General features: G+C 33.6%; 1 protein-coding gene across 1 annotated transcript in view; it reads right to left on the bottom strand.

The window, feature by feature from the left end:
• Positions 1–14454, bottom strand: part of SGCZ (sarcoglycan zeta) — a 386465-nt gene that overhangs the window by 227324 nt on the left and 144687 nt on the right. The gene's annotated exons all lie outside the window — the stretch shown is intronic.

The raw sequence follows: 14454 nt of genomic DNA, 5'->3' as shown, positions 1-14454 counted from the left end.
ATGAAGTGATGAGCAATACAGTCAAGGCTGTACTTTATCTTTCATCATTTTCTTACCACATGGGAGGTCTTTTATGACTAATATAGGTAACTTTTTCACCTCAGAAACAGTCACTTTACAGAAAAAGTACACAGCATGCCTAAAAAGAGGAAAAAAAATCCAAGGACCAGCTAATATTCCAGTCAAAACAAAGCAGAAAATAGAACCTCTCTCTATTCACACACCAATTACGAACTGAAACAAAATCCCACAGCGGCTGTGTAGTGAATGAAAACTGTCTTCTCATTGAACTATTCCAGTGACTGACTGCTATGTCAATACTAAGCTTAAGATTTCAATTATAAACACAAAAAATGTACATATTTGTATTCTGTAAAAGTAAAAAAAGACAGTCCATGTCCTTCAGGATGGTTTCCATTTTTTTCCACTGAGTAACTTAGAAACAACTTCAAATGTGAAAAAAAATGTACTTTTTACTGTTATGATTACACGTCACTTTTTCTTTTGATGATAGCAAATAAATGCAGATCTTAAGGTTCTCTTCTGGACAGAGTAATACTCAGGTGGTGTTTTACACCCTGTGCCAAAAAGAAGGATTCCAGCTTTCAATCTAAACCAGAGGCTTTTATCATTACCAGGTGTCTTCAATAGAAAGAACACTGCAAACAACAACAAAAAAAATCATAGAATGGTTTGGGCTGGAAGGGACCTTTAATAATCACCTAGTACACCAGGCCCTGTCACAGAGTGGGGTGCTCTTCACTGGACAATGTTGATCAAAGTCCCATTCACTTGGAACACTTCCAGGGATAGGGCACCCACAATTTCTCTGGACAATATATTCCAGTGCCTCACCACCATTTGTGTAAAAAATGTCTTCCTTGAGTTCAATCTAAATCAACCCTCTCGAACTTCATGACCATTATACCTGGTCTTACCACTACAGGGTCTCCATCTTTGTTATAAGAACCCTTTAGTACTGAAAAGCTGAAATTACATCTTTCTGCAGAGTTCTCTTCTACAGCATGAAGAACTCCAACTCTATTAATCTTTCCTCATAGGAAAGGTTCTCATTCTATCCCTCTGAAATGTTAATTATTTTTGACGTAAGTTTTATTCATCTTAAGCTGGCTATCTTTTGTCTATTACTCACATGATGATAATGATGAGCCACAGTTTTCTTCATAAGGACGCTCTCACCAGAGTTTTAGCTTCTCTTATTAATGCTTGCTATCTTCTTTCTTGGAGCAAGAGATATCTTTAACCGATGAAACCTGACTTATTGCACAAACATGAATGTGTAAGCTACTCTAAGCTAACCTTACAGTAAAAGAAAGGCATTCAAGTTATTAAAGAGGAGGTGGAGTTCATCTACAGAAGGTATGTGAAGCAGTTCAGCTGAAGATTGTATATATGGCACTGACGGACACGATTAAATGACCTTACATGTCACTTCTATCCTAAAGGATTCTATGATTCTAGAACTTCCTGTTTCCCTTTGTTGAATTCAAGCAAGTGTCGAGCTCCCTAGCTTTCAGATGTTCACAGAGCTAAGTCAAGGGACTGCAGATATAAAATATGAGACAAGAAAATCTGAAAAGGTATAACGGAAAAAAATATGACATGAGAATGGTCAAATCGTGGAGAAATAAAGAATTTTAATCCTTAAAATATTTGAAATTTGATGTGGGCTAGACCTACAGAGTCAGATCTCACTGGAACTGCTGTGAGCAAGGGGTTGGATAAGAGGATCTCCCTCCCCATCTGAGTAAGTGTATGATTCAATTTGCAATACAAATTACAGGAAAAGCTAGTACAAGCATTAGCTGGCAACATTTCTCACAGGCCTGAATATACATCAAAGCAAAACTTCAAAACAAAGATCAAGGAATATTAAGGAGTTCTGTGACTGTTTCTTTCCAAGTGACAGGCCATTTTCTTTCAAGTCAAATGAGTCATCTTTGACTGATACGTGTATGTCATGTCACCTACATCAAGCACTGAAAAAGCTCAAGTCTCTTCATTAGCCTACTTTTAAAACTACATTTTGCAAATTAATATGTAAAATATACTCACATAAAACCATATATCTTGAAAACAGATAAATTCAATTTCTTGGAAGAATTGGTTAGTTGCCACAGAGTCAGTTTAAAACCCTTTCTGCACTGCAAGTATTGAATTTTTTGTTTCTATACTTTCTTTTACTTCTGCATTTTAGCAGAAGAAAGAAACCAAAGTACTCAAATGAATGTACAAGTAAAACTTTTGGGATGTCAGACACTAATACTGGTATCTTTCCACAAACAAAACAAGGGAATTTGAATTAGACCAAAGGATCTAATGTAAAGAAATGATCAGAGCTTCTACCTGGAGCTAAAGCCAAGGTAGCTTGAACATACTAAAATTACATACCCATAACTGTTTGTAAATATTCACTTTTCCAGAAAGTATATTTATGTTTAGTTGGTACTTCAGACTTAAAATCTCACCATTCATACTTTGTCATGTATTATGAGAGTAAGGATGGAAATGGGCATTTCACCTTTCATGATACCATAAAAATAAATTTAAAATTGTGAAGCATTTGGGAACCATAAAGATAATTGTTATTAAAGAAAGGTAAGGCAACAGAGGAATTCTATATTTAGAGCACAACACAATACTTAAAAATGAATAGGAAATCAGTCATGTACAGAGTAATAAAAAAGAAAATACCACTTACTCTCTGAACTTTGCACATCCTTTGCACATCCAAGTGAGAATTTAAAAAAAAATAAAAAGCTAAACAAGCCTCCATATAAATACTACATACATACAGAATAACATATTAAACACAAGGGAGAAAGATGCAACATAAGGTGATATACAGCTACAAATATTTCAGATATTTCCTAACTCTGAAATACGAAATTATGTTAGTTTGTTATCAGGGTGAGTAAAAAGTTTTTTTAATATTATTTTAATTCACTAATACCATTTACCTAGAAAAATATCTTCCATAACATGACATTCCATCACCACCTGTTTTGCTTAACTTTTAGCACTGATACTCTACTACCTAGGATTATTTTTACTGTGAGAATCCCAAAATAATTAATATGCAGGCAGTAGGCAGAACTTATATTAATATTGCTTCTCATCTTCTTACAATTGCTGACTAATATTATCCTTCTGCTTTTCAATCCTCACTGTTGGAATTAATGCTAATTAAAAACTGGCACAAGCTTTATTCACAAATATTTAAGGACTCAGATCAAAGCCTTCAATTCTCAGAGATGAAAAATTCAGTAATCCTCTGCAATATCATCTACAAACCTGCAAACAGAAGACAGCATCCTTTACTTTTTCCTATATACTTTTCTCTTATTTTTCTTTTTTTTTTTTCTTTTCAGGTCATTTGAGGAATAGTCTAGAGGTGAGTCAACTGCGCATTTAGAAATAGATTTAAATTCTGATGTCTTCAATATATGACTTCACTTTCTAAATCAACTTCTTAAAACTTTTACATTAACCAAAATTCTATAACATCACTTTGTCGATTTTACAAAAATAATTTACTTTGACTCTAATCTGTTTTAAATGTTAAACTACTTTTTAAAAAATTATTAACCACAATATGCATTAGAATACAAACTACTTATAAAAAATCAGTCATTTTCAATAATGCTTTAAAGTATTATGCTTCTAAAATAAATATTTATGACAGATAGTTATAAGCTAAAATTAGTTCTCTACCATGGACAGTTTCATTCAAAAAATATAATTCTTCTAAAGTAGATTATGACACTCTCATATATATATATATATATATATATATATATTTTGTTTAAAAAAAACCAAACTCTAGAAACACTAAGATGTTGAGCAATAAAATATCTCTGCATTAGATACAGAAAAGTAATAAACTATCATACAGGAAATATCTGCCAAGTAGGTAAGAAGCCAAAAAGGAAGCAAAGACACTTCTTGAAAACACTTGTATTAATCTAATATGGAGAAATACTGCATTATCACAACTGTGATTATGGTGCTAGTGGATAGTACTAAAAAAAGATCAGAATTAAGGTTGACTGTCTTAATTACGACTTCAACTAAATAAATTCAAATGTCTCATTTAATCATAACAATTAATTTTCCTTAATACTCAGCTTGACATCTCCCTAAACCCCTTTATCCAATATTACCAATTCTGTATCAACTCAGCTTTCATTTTCATTTTGACTATATACAAACCCACAAATATTCCCTCACAAATGTTAGCTTCAGAGTAGTGGTACAATTACCCAAACAACAAAGGTTATTTTATGTAATTCCAATTATTTTCAGAGGTTTTCCTTTTTAAATTTAAATGAATTTTTTCAACTTCTAGCCAAAAGGATCAGTTGTTTTTTAAGTGTGACAATATACTCAACCGCTCAAATCTTGGCTCCAAAAGGCTCGGCTCAAGTGTGTGGGAGGAAGGGGGAAAGGAGGTGGGGAGATTCAGGAAATATAGACCTCGACAGGAAAATAAATGGCCTACACACATACTGGCAGTTGCAAACTGCAAACAAGTGGTAGGCAATCCCAGTAAAGATTGGGGAAAATTCTCTTGCAGTTCATAATACACTGTGCATAAATAAATACAGCTCAACATATCTCTTCATTCAACACAGTAAATAAGAACCAAAGTGCCATGAGAGGCTGGCCAGAAAGGACTGCCTCTGCACTGATATTTCAGAGATTGTCAAGCACAGAACAAAAGATCATACATGGTAATTAGTTATGTGTACAATGATGCAATAAGGCGTCTGAACACTAATACATGATCCCACTGTAGGAATATTAAACAGGGAGTATATATGTAAAGCATTTGTCCAAAGAATACATGTAGAAGTTGCAAACATTTTTTGAGAATCATACATATGTACAATCACTTCTTGCCTTCCTTATTAAGGTTCCAAAAAGACAGTCTTTTTTTCCAGAGATGCATGAAAATAAAAATTACAAGGCAATACAAAGATTTTAGAATTTTGCCTTATTGAATTTATAGACCCACTCCTTGGCAGTGTGCTTTCTTTTAAAAGATCTAAAGCCTTTACTAAGTTGACTAAATTATTCCTAAAGGATCATTTGTTTTGCCAAAAGCACACAGAACTCTATTACAACAAAAGACAATTAGTTAATTTATAAACCACTGAATGAAATCTGCTATTTACAGATTTTATTTATAAGTCTTGCAGAAAAATATTTAGTATGCATTTCTTGAAGAAAGAAGAGACCACAGAGCTTCAAAATTTAAGGAAAATCTTGTAAAAGAAATAATAAAATAGCTGGATTCCAATTTCCACAGATGATAAAGCAGGTATAATTTTCTATTATTGACAGCTTATTTATACATCAAATACAAAATCCTTTAAATAGATTCTACTCTAAGCAAATACAATAGTTTACACCATATTCTTACAATTCCTATTCAATAACATAAAAAGACCCACCTTTATCTATTTTATCTACTGAAGCACAGCAATCTTTCTAAAAGTCACACATGAAACAGGTTCTGTTTTGACTCATATAATGGGAAGATATGATTACCATTACTGAGTAAATAAATTTTTAAAAAATGGACACAAAAAAACCCTACTGTTTATTTTTCTTTAGAAAACTGCTTTTACTTAATTTTGAAGATTTCCTGGTAAAAATATTTACTAAATGATATTTCCAAGTCAACCAAAACAAAATTGTAATGAAGTAGTTGAGGAAGATAAATCTCAGCAAATTTTTACTGTTTTATTATTGTATATATTGGAAAGAAGAAGATGAGATGTAGATTCAGCTAATTTTCATCACTGCTCAAATCTTCTGCCTCCATACACGTGACTTACAGAGAAATGCTGAAATAATCCACTGACATCTACTTCTGCAGAATATTGTTCAGGATTGAAACAAGCTCATATGCCATGTCCAAACAACAACTTCCATGTTTTGTTAAACTGGAAGTCCCATTTCCAAATATAATTTTTTTTGCAAATGATGTCTAGTTTTAATGATTTATCATTCCTTCTATTCAATTATTGTGCACCATTTGAACTGAACTGTTATAAAGTTCTGCCTTGTGCAATGAATCCTTCAGGTTTTACCTACTGTCCTAGCAAAGCCCATCAGGAACATCACAGGACTCCTCAACAGAAACTCAATAGGAACAGCTCTCGTGCACTGCAATCAGAGGAGAAGTTACAGCTTTTGTCACTAGTTGTCTCTGATCTAGCAAAGTGCATAGAAGTCAGAATGGTAGCCTTAAAAGCAAAAAATTGCAATTATCTAAATCAATGTTGCCACTTTCACAGCACATCCTTCTGTGATGGTCTCTAACCTGCTCCTCCCAGGAGCTGAAAGCCATAAAATGAACAATAGGGCACTGCAGGCTGTGCAAGACGTTTGAGTAGAATATTGTGGTGTTTGGATAGACAGGTAGGGTGCCTCTGCCTGATGCAAATCCATGAAACATGCCTTGATAGGAAGCAGGTAGAAGATATTTTACAAAGGCAATTTATAAAAAGAGGCAAGATAGCATATTATGATATTGCAATTACTTTTCTGCTAAATTGTCTAGATTAACATTATTTTTCAGAGGCTATCTTATAAATTATGTGCAATTTTTTTTCTTCCATTCTTATTCTGAGGAATCCTACTACTCATTCAATCCAGCACATTTCTGAGCAAGCATTTCAGTTCTCAGTTTTAAGAACTTGTGTAGGAGTATTCACAGCTTACTGGTTAGGTTTTACAACAGAAAATTACAAACAGTGCTAAACATCCACAAATCATTGTTCTTTGGACAGCCTGGCATTTTAGGGGATAAAGTAAAAGGGCTCTCTCCCAACTGGTGCTGTTTACAGTGAATAGCTCATCAGGTAGAACTGCTGATTGAAGCAGATTGTAATTTTTAAAGCAGAAATACTGCAAGAATAATCCATTCAAAATTTTCAGCCCTCTGAAGGAGTAGGAGAATACACCTCTCAGTTCAACTAAGGATTCACTAAGGCTTCATACTCAGCTTTTTAACGAACTTTACTTTTTTAATGCTTAAATGAGTGTAAGTGAGAAGACAATACATTACTTTTTTACGATTGCTTCTTTAGGTCTTTCCTCCCATGATGTTTTGTCTATATCTTGGTTCCCAAATTCCAGCCAGAACACCTTTCATCCCCTAGCCTCTACGATAAGCCACATCCAGGAAGAAAAGCAAAAACTGCAAACAAAACCAAAACCAACCAAGCAAAAACCCAACAAACTCTACAGTTTGGAGGTGAGAGTGCTTACACTGTCCTTCTACATTCATTAAATTCACACTTAGAATACACACAGGCTTTCTTTATGCTGAAACATACACCCATCCAGGGATTCTGAACAGAGGTCCCCCTCTTGCTTTTCTACATTACAATCTTTCTACCTGTCTATGAAAGCACAGGAGAGGTATGGAAAAGGGAAAAATACTATGATACAGATACTGTGACACATACAATGCAACTTTACTCTTTAATACTGAATTTAATCATGAATTCATTTAATAATGAATTTTTGCTTTGTGACCTATTAACAGGCCAAAACATTCAAAAGAAGGAAAACACCCTTCTGAAAAATAATGCTGAGATCATTCAGCCACTTTGTGTGTATAAAATATTCAATCTTTTTATTGACTAGTGTAAGCCAACTCAAAATGGTTTTACTACTTTGTTATCACAGACACACTTTTAAAACTATTTAACAAAAACAGAACTTGAAAATTTTTGTGACAGGCAGCATTTCAAGTACATCTTTAATCATAGTAGATATGATTCTTTCTATCTAGAAAAAATCTTTCATATAGGTACAATACACTGTTTTCTTGTAAGCACCTACTCACATTCATTATTTGCTAATGAAAAAATCTTCCCCTACCTCCCTCTCCTTTGACACGTGACTAGAACACTTTATTCTTAATTGAAAACTGCAGTCAGAAAAGAAAGCAAACTGACTTTTTTAGTAACAGGAGCTTCCCCTAAAGCATCATTATAAACTAAATTAAAAGCATATTTTTCTTAAATATGAAATCTGCTATTGCTATTCCATGTGAGCTGTTCCTCAAATGGGCTTAAGAAACAGAAATAAAAGTCAGTTTAAACATTTTTTGCAGATGTCTGGACACATAAACATCAGCTCTAAGGCATACATTTGAGATCTAATATTGTTACAACTATTATTTCCCTCATTAAATCACGAATACAAGCCTGAGAGAAAATAATACGAAACAGGGCTCTCTATTCTCTAGAAGTGTATTTTCACAGAGGGGAAACTAATAGCAACTATATTAATAAATTAATTTCTATTGAATTTAAGGTTTTTTATACAAGCGTCATGCAAAAAAACACCTTTACTTTCCTACAAAGATACAAATTATAGTCCATGTTTATTTCACATTTCATAAATCAAGCCAAAACAAAGACATTACAACTTGCCGTATTTAGGAAGAGAAAATATCTTGGGATAAGCTACATATCTAAAATATTGTCCTTGACTAAATTCTATAGAAACCCAAGAAATTACCCTGAATTATTATTTAGAAAAAAAAAAATCTGTCTCTAAAGATAAATGTCTTTTCTTCCTGCATTAATATTTTTATGTAAAAAATTTTGTTATATAACTGTTCTGATGTTATGTTGGATTTGATATACCCCAGCAGAAAGCCTCACACTTTCAACAGTACAATCAGTGTTGCTTTACCATCAATGCCCAGCCCTCCATCTCTTGAAGAAACTATGGACCCCTGAACTCTTATTATTTAGCTAATAAATAAGATTTATTTTAAACTGCGAGACTAAGTTTAACTATGAATATAATCTATAGTAAAATTTAACATTCAATATAAAAAACAATTCACTGCATCTTGTCATGCAGATGTCATTGTCAGCAAAATCCATGACTTCTTAATATGAAAACACCTGCAAGATTTGGTTTTAGGCTTCATCCAAAAGCCAGAGCAGAGCAATAAGAACTGATTTGGCAATCAATTCACCTTCTTCGCTGAAAGGAGTCAAAACAGGAAAATATTACATGGCATTATATAGTAAATAATTCATTAAAGAGTGTGATAGAGGATGGATAGGTATCTGAAAGAGATTCACAGCATTTTAATATCCTTTCTTCTTGACATTAGCAAGAATAAAGGGCTCTCCTCTAGAAAAGGAGGGTAAGGGGGGGAAAAACACATTATCTTGTATGGTTATTCTTCCAGCTAGAGCAGCATCTTCTATTGACCATCTTTCAAACATTTGATCATTTGAAAAACTCTAAACCACACACAAAAATTTCATGTAAGATAGACTTCACAAAGTGACAAACATTATGCATTCAGCATGTATTGGAAAACATTACAATTTCAATGCAAAATTATCAAAGAAAGTACTCTGCAAGAGTTGATAGAGGAAGTTATGAATAATGCTTAATGACTAGAGAAAGCTTGCATTTCATAAATTTTTAAAATAACCTTTATATAAGCAAATAGGACCAGCACAGAACCTATCCTGATTGCTCATTTACACTCAGTTGTAGAAGATCTAACTTGTGGATTAAAGAAGAAATAAGAAGCTGTTGTTGAAGCCCAAATTGTAGCAATTACAGAAGTGTTTGGAAGACACTGACAATATAGGGGCACTGTGATCTTCTACAGCTCTTTGTAAGTGATCAAGTGTGGTCACAACCTGAAATATGAGGAGCAGTGACACAGCAGCCAGAGATCAAAAGGCTTTTATATGCTCAAGGTTCACGCTTGCAATTAGTAACAAAGTAACCAAAAGAACAATTTTCATACAGTTCATCCTAACGAGGAATACCACTGGAAAATCTTTCATCTCTTTTTCTACAGCAGTTTTGCTTTTCTGAATATTTCTACAACATCTGACATACAGGTTCTTAAGGGAATGTTAAGGTTTTCTTTACTGAAGTACACAATAACAAGAAAATGCAAGATAGAGCAATGAAGAACTGTTCATCCCACAGCCTTATGCCTATACATCACCTTGTAAATGTTTCTGGTTTTTTCCTTATCTTTAGATTGACTGTTTTTGCACAATGGTTTGCGTCCTTACATCTAATTACATAATCAGTGTGAATTCAAGTAGCCGCTAAATGAGAATATTTAATTACCTATGATTTATTGAGCTGCAAAGCATGACAGACTCTAGGTGAGAAACAAGCTCAGCAATGCATTTTGTTAAGGACTTTCCTGTCCTACCATCCAGGAGCCACTCCAGGAGTCACACTCCCAACATCTGAAACTTTAATTGCTGACACTTTAACAGCAGGGCAGCTCCAGGAAAGCAAGAGGGGCTCCACTTGGCTCCCTACATACCCCTCCACCCAGTATCAGACATTTTCCTTAACAGTTGGGAACACATCTGACAAATGCGTTTTATTTTCTGAAAGTAGGAAGTCTGAAAATAAGGCAGTAGTGAAGTACTAGTGCAATAGTGAAGATGTAGAAAGGAAATAGGTGCTCATGTCTCCTGGTTTTTATATCTCCCTGACTTTCTTTTGTTGCATAAATCTTTCTTGCTACTATCTGTATAGACTTCTGTGAAATAAAATACCTAAACAGATTTAAAATAGAACAAAATCAAAACAAAACCAAAACAAATAAACAAACAAAACTAAACAACAACAACAAACCCCAACAACAAAAAAAAAAAAAAAAACCCACCATAACCCAAAGGAAACCCTCTCTAAAATCCTAAATATATTGAATGAGGAACAAGTACCTCCCCATGCATAAGGCACATTCCATCTTAAGATTATCATTGCATTTTCATAACATCTTTTCCTCCCCAACCTTCCAAAACCTGCTTCCTGTCATTCTTTCCAGCTTGTCATGATTAGTTACAGTTGGAGAATAGAAAAAAAAAAAACAAACAAGAAAGCCCTTACAAATATTTTTGCTTTAATAGAAGCACAAATGTAATTTCTATGCCGACCCTAGAGCTCTCCTGCATAGCAACACAGTAGAGAAGCTGTGGTTTTCACCCATGAAAGTATAATACTAAGAATTGAGGAACATTATCCTTCATATATGTTATTCCCCGTGGGTTTTGAAACTCGAGAAATTTGAGCGCAGCAATCCCTGAAGACTCAGACATCTCTGAAGAGTGAACTCATTACTTATTTCTGAGCATTAAGTCACTGTGCTTCATTTCATTATGTACTGCCCTTCTACAAGACAAAAATAAATCTGTGGAAGATCAGATTTCTTATACATATACATAATATTGCTCCTACTTATCATGACGTGAGCTTCTCTTTGACTGAAGATCAGCTCAGTCAAGCCCAGATGTAAGGTTGAGTAACTAAGTACAGTACACAGTACCACTGATGGGTTTTTTCCCCACCTTACAAAACAAACCTTTTCTGATAATTAGACTAGCCTACCTTGTTTGAAAAGCTTTCAAAACAATGACACACTAGCTATTTTGCTTGCTAGACTCAAAATCAATCATATTTTTCTATTTTCAAATTTCTGCCTATATTTCAGTGTTCTGCTTACACCATTCACAACTCCATTCAATCAATTTCCTGGTTCTCCATTTTATGAATGTCAAAAATCAGCCATCAAATTGTCATATTTTTCAGTACTAAATCAAGGCAAATTCACAATATTAATCTGGAGACAGACAACTGTAGTTGTTTCTAATGGTTTTGTGTAATCCATTCCTCTCTAGAGGAACCAATGAGTGAATTTTCCTTACATAGCAGCACTCAAGTGTAGTTATATGCACAGTTACCTACATTTCAACAACTCTGAAGGAAAAAAATAGTAATATTGAGATATACAATACAGTTTCCCCACATTTAAATTAATACTGAGTAGTTTTGCTTCAGCAACATGATATAGTTATTGAATCATAGAATCATTTAGTTTGGAAAAGATCCAGTCTTTCAAACTATTCATTACAAGATTATACATTGTCAGCCTGAATTTGAAGAAAGAATTGACATCTAAAATCACATGTACTGGGAATAAAGGAATGGCTTGTATTATAGGGAATATTATAGAGAATCCAGTTTCTTCATTTAAGTACAAATAGATTATTCTTAAATTTAGGTACCTTATACGAAATGATATGTTACTAATATATTCTGTCCAGCTCAACAAAAAGTTCTTCACAACATAATTTCCTGGTTACGGCTAACATATGTGGGGAGGAAATGGTTAAAACTGGAAGACTGGGAAGGATAAAGACTTGTTTTTAGAATTGTTTTCACTCAAGATGACCTTGCAGCTGGGGGACTGCTAAGAATATTCAGTCTGGGAAAATTCACTGTCTCTGTCTATCCTGAGAAGACACGTAACAGAATGCTGTAAAAGACCCAAAAACCATTGTTCACAGGCCTAGTAAGGGGGGGAGGGAGATAAGAAGCCCGGAGATCATAAAACACAGCCTTGTGAAGAACTGTGCCTGTGCCAGCCCTCTCTTGTATGTGAGCCAGGAAACAGCCTGAGCGCTTTTTGCCCCTGCTAAGGCGACATAAGCTTAGCAGTGCATATGTCCCTGTTTTGCCAGCAAAATAATGGAATAAACCTTTTCTCCCACTTCAGCTGTGGATCATGGCCATCTCGATGTTACCTGTATGTATATGGTTCACACAATATATCCCAAAAATGTATGAGCCAGAATTTAAATAAAACATTAGAAGATAAGATTCTGAAAGACTATCACAGTACAATAATATAGTTCTGTCACTTAATACTTCACATACTACCAACAGTGAAGTGCACTCAAATGTGGATTTATTTACCTTTCTAATTCTCTAAACAAAGGTGTGAAAGTAAATCTCCTGATGAAAAGAAATTTCAAATCTTAATAAATCATTCAGGGAAGAGAAAAAAGTCAGATTCAAAGCATATTTCATCATTTCATTCAAAATGTACACAAATTACAGGTTTTAGACCTCTAGCATGATTTATGTTTTGATATATTTTAATTCATAGCATTATAGCACACTTAATATCACATCATTGCCTTTCTTTCATTTTTTTTTAGAGTCAAGCTATTGATAACCTACCAAATGAAATTAAACACTCTGCCATCTGCCCTCAACTCCACTAAACAGTTTTAGTCTTTTTAAATATAAGTTCATATGCAAACATTAATGTACTCAGAGAGACAAAGATTCAAGATTACCTGAACCCGAAATGCCTAGATTTTGGCACTTGTTGAAAACTGATGGCTTTACTTGATGAAATTAAGTAATTTTTTTTCACCATTGCAAAAAAGCAATAGCAAAAGGCAGTAATAGCTGCACATATTAATGAAATAATTAATAAGCATTGAAATACACTTAGAAAAAACAAACTACTCAAACCTACTGTAACGACATACACTTTGTGTTATGTTTATGTGTGTTCTGATTAAGACACTGACATTATTTTATGATCTATTCTATTCAATACATGTTAGGACAAAGATTCTGCTTTACACACATTTTGAGTTTTTAATTAATAAAAAGGCAGATGTACTTGTCAAACTATGAGCTATTAATAGAGCCATGGGATTGATCAAACAGACTATAAAATTTTAACACAATTTTACAGAATCAGGCAGTATAGATGAGAAGGTAGTAGAGAAGGGTATGCAGATATAAATACAAAAAATACAGATATATTTGTGTGTAACTATTTCAGCACACACAAACACGTATGTCATTGCAAACTAGAGATGTGTGCATCAGCAATCAAACACATACCCAGATTTCTTCAATTTTCACAATAAACATTCAGCTTTGCAAGTTAGTAGAAAACTGATAAAACATGAACATTTGAGTTGACTCAGTTCTTATTGACACATAAGAACAAATCTTAAAAAATTATTTGAGGAATATTAGGCATAAACTTTTACCTTTCTGGTAGAACTATAAAAAGAGGAAAAATTTTAAAAACCCACCAGATTTTGCTTTCAATCCAGGTGTAAATTCATGTGTAACAATACAGCACATAGCCTTGGCAGCAGAGGAAAGTACAAAGTAAAAAATATCAGCCATGAAGGCTCACAAGTCAAGATTAAAGCTTCTTTTATGAAGCACAGAACATTGCTCCAGATAAAGCTCATTACAAGACACACAAGTTCTTTAAGATCTGTGACAAAAGATGTCTGGGCAAAATGCTGCTAAGTTGCTATTATTTCTTTTGACTCTGTTATTCACAGTTACTCAACCTTTGGATATTTTTCAGTTGTGACAATGACAACTTGTAATAGTATTAAGTTACTAAAATATTCACTCCAATATTAATAGTTCATAAGAAACACAAAAATCACTTATATAAAACTCATGGTGGACATAAATTACAATTTTTGGTGAACTAAATTTTAATCAAATATATAAATACAACAAATATGTAAATACATACATTCATTTATGCATAATAAATTATATAGGATAGAGAGA

Source organism: Onychostruthus taczanowskii, unplaced genomic scaffold (genome assembly GCF_017590055.1).
Source record: "Onychostruthus taczanowskii isolate IOZ18803 unplaced genomic scaffold, ASM1759005v1 scaffold2, whole genome shotgun sequence".
In the NCBI taxonomy this organism is placed as follows: domain Eukaryota; kingdom Metazoa; phylum Chordata; class Aves; order Passeriformes; family Passeridae; genus Onychostruthus; species Onychostruthus taczanowskii.
Note: the sequence above shows the minus strand (reverse complement) of the source record. Positions and strands in the feature narration are given on the sequence as shown.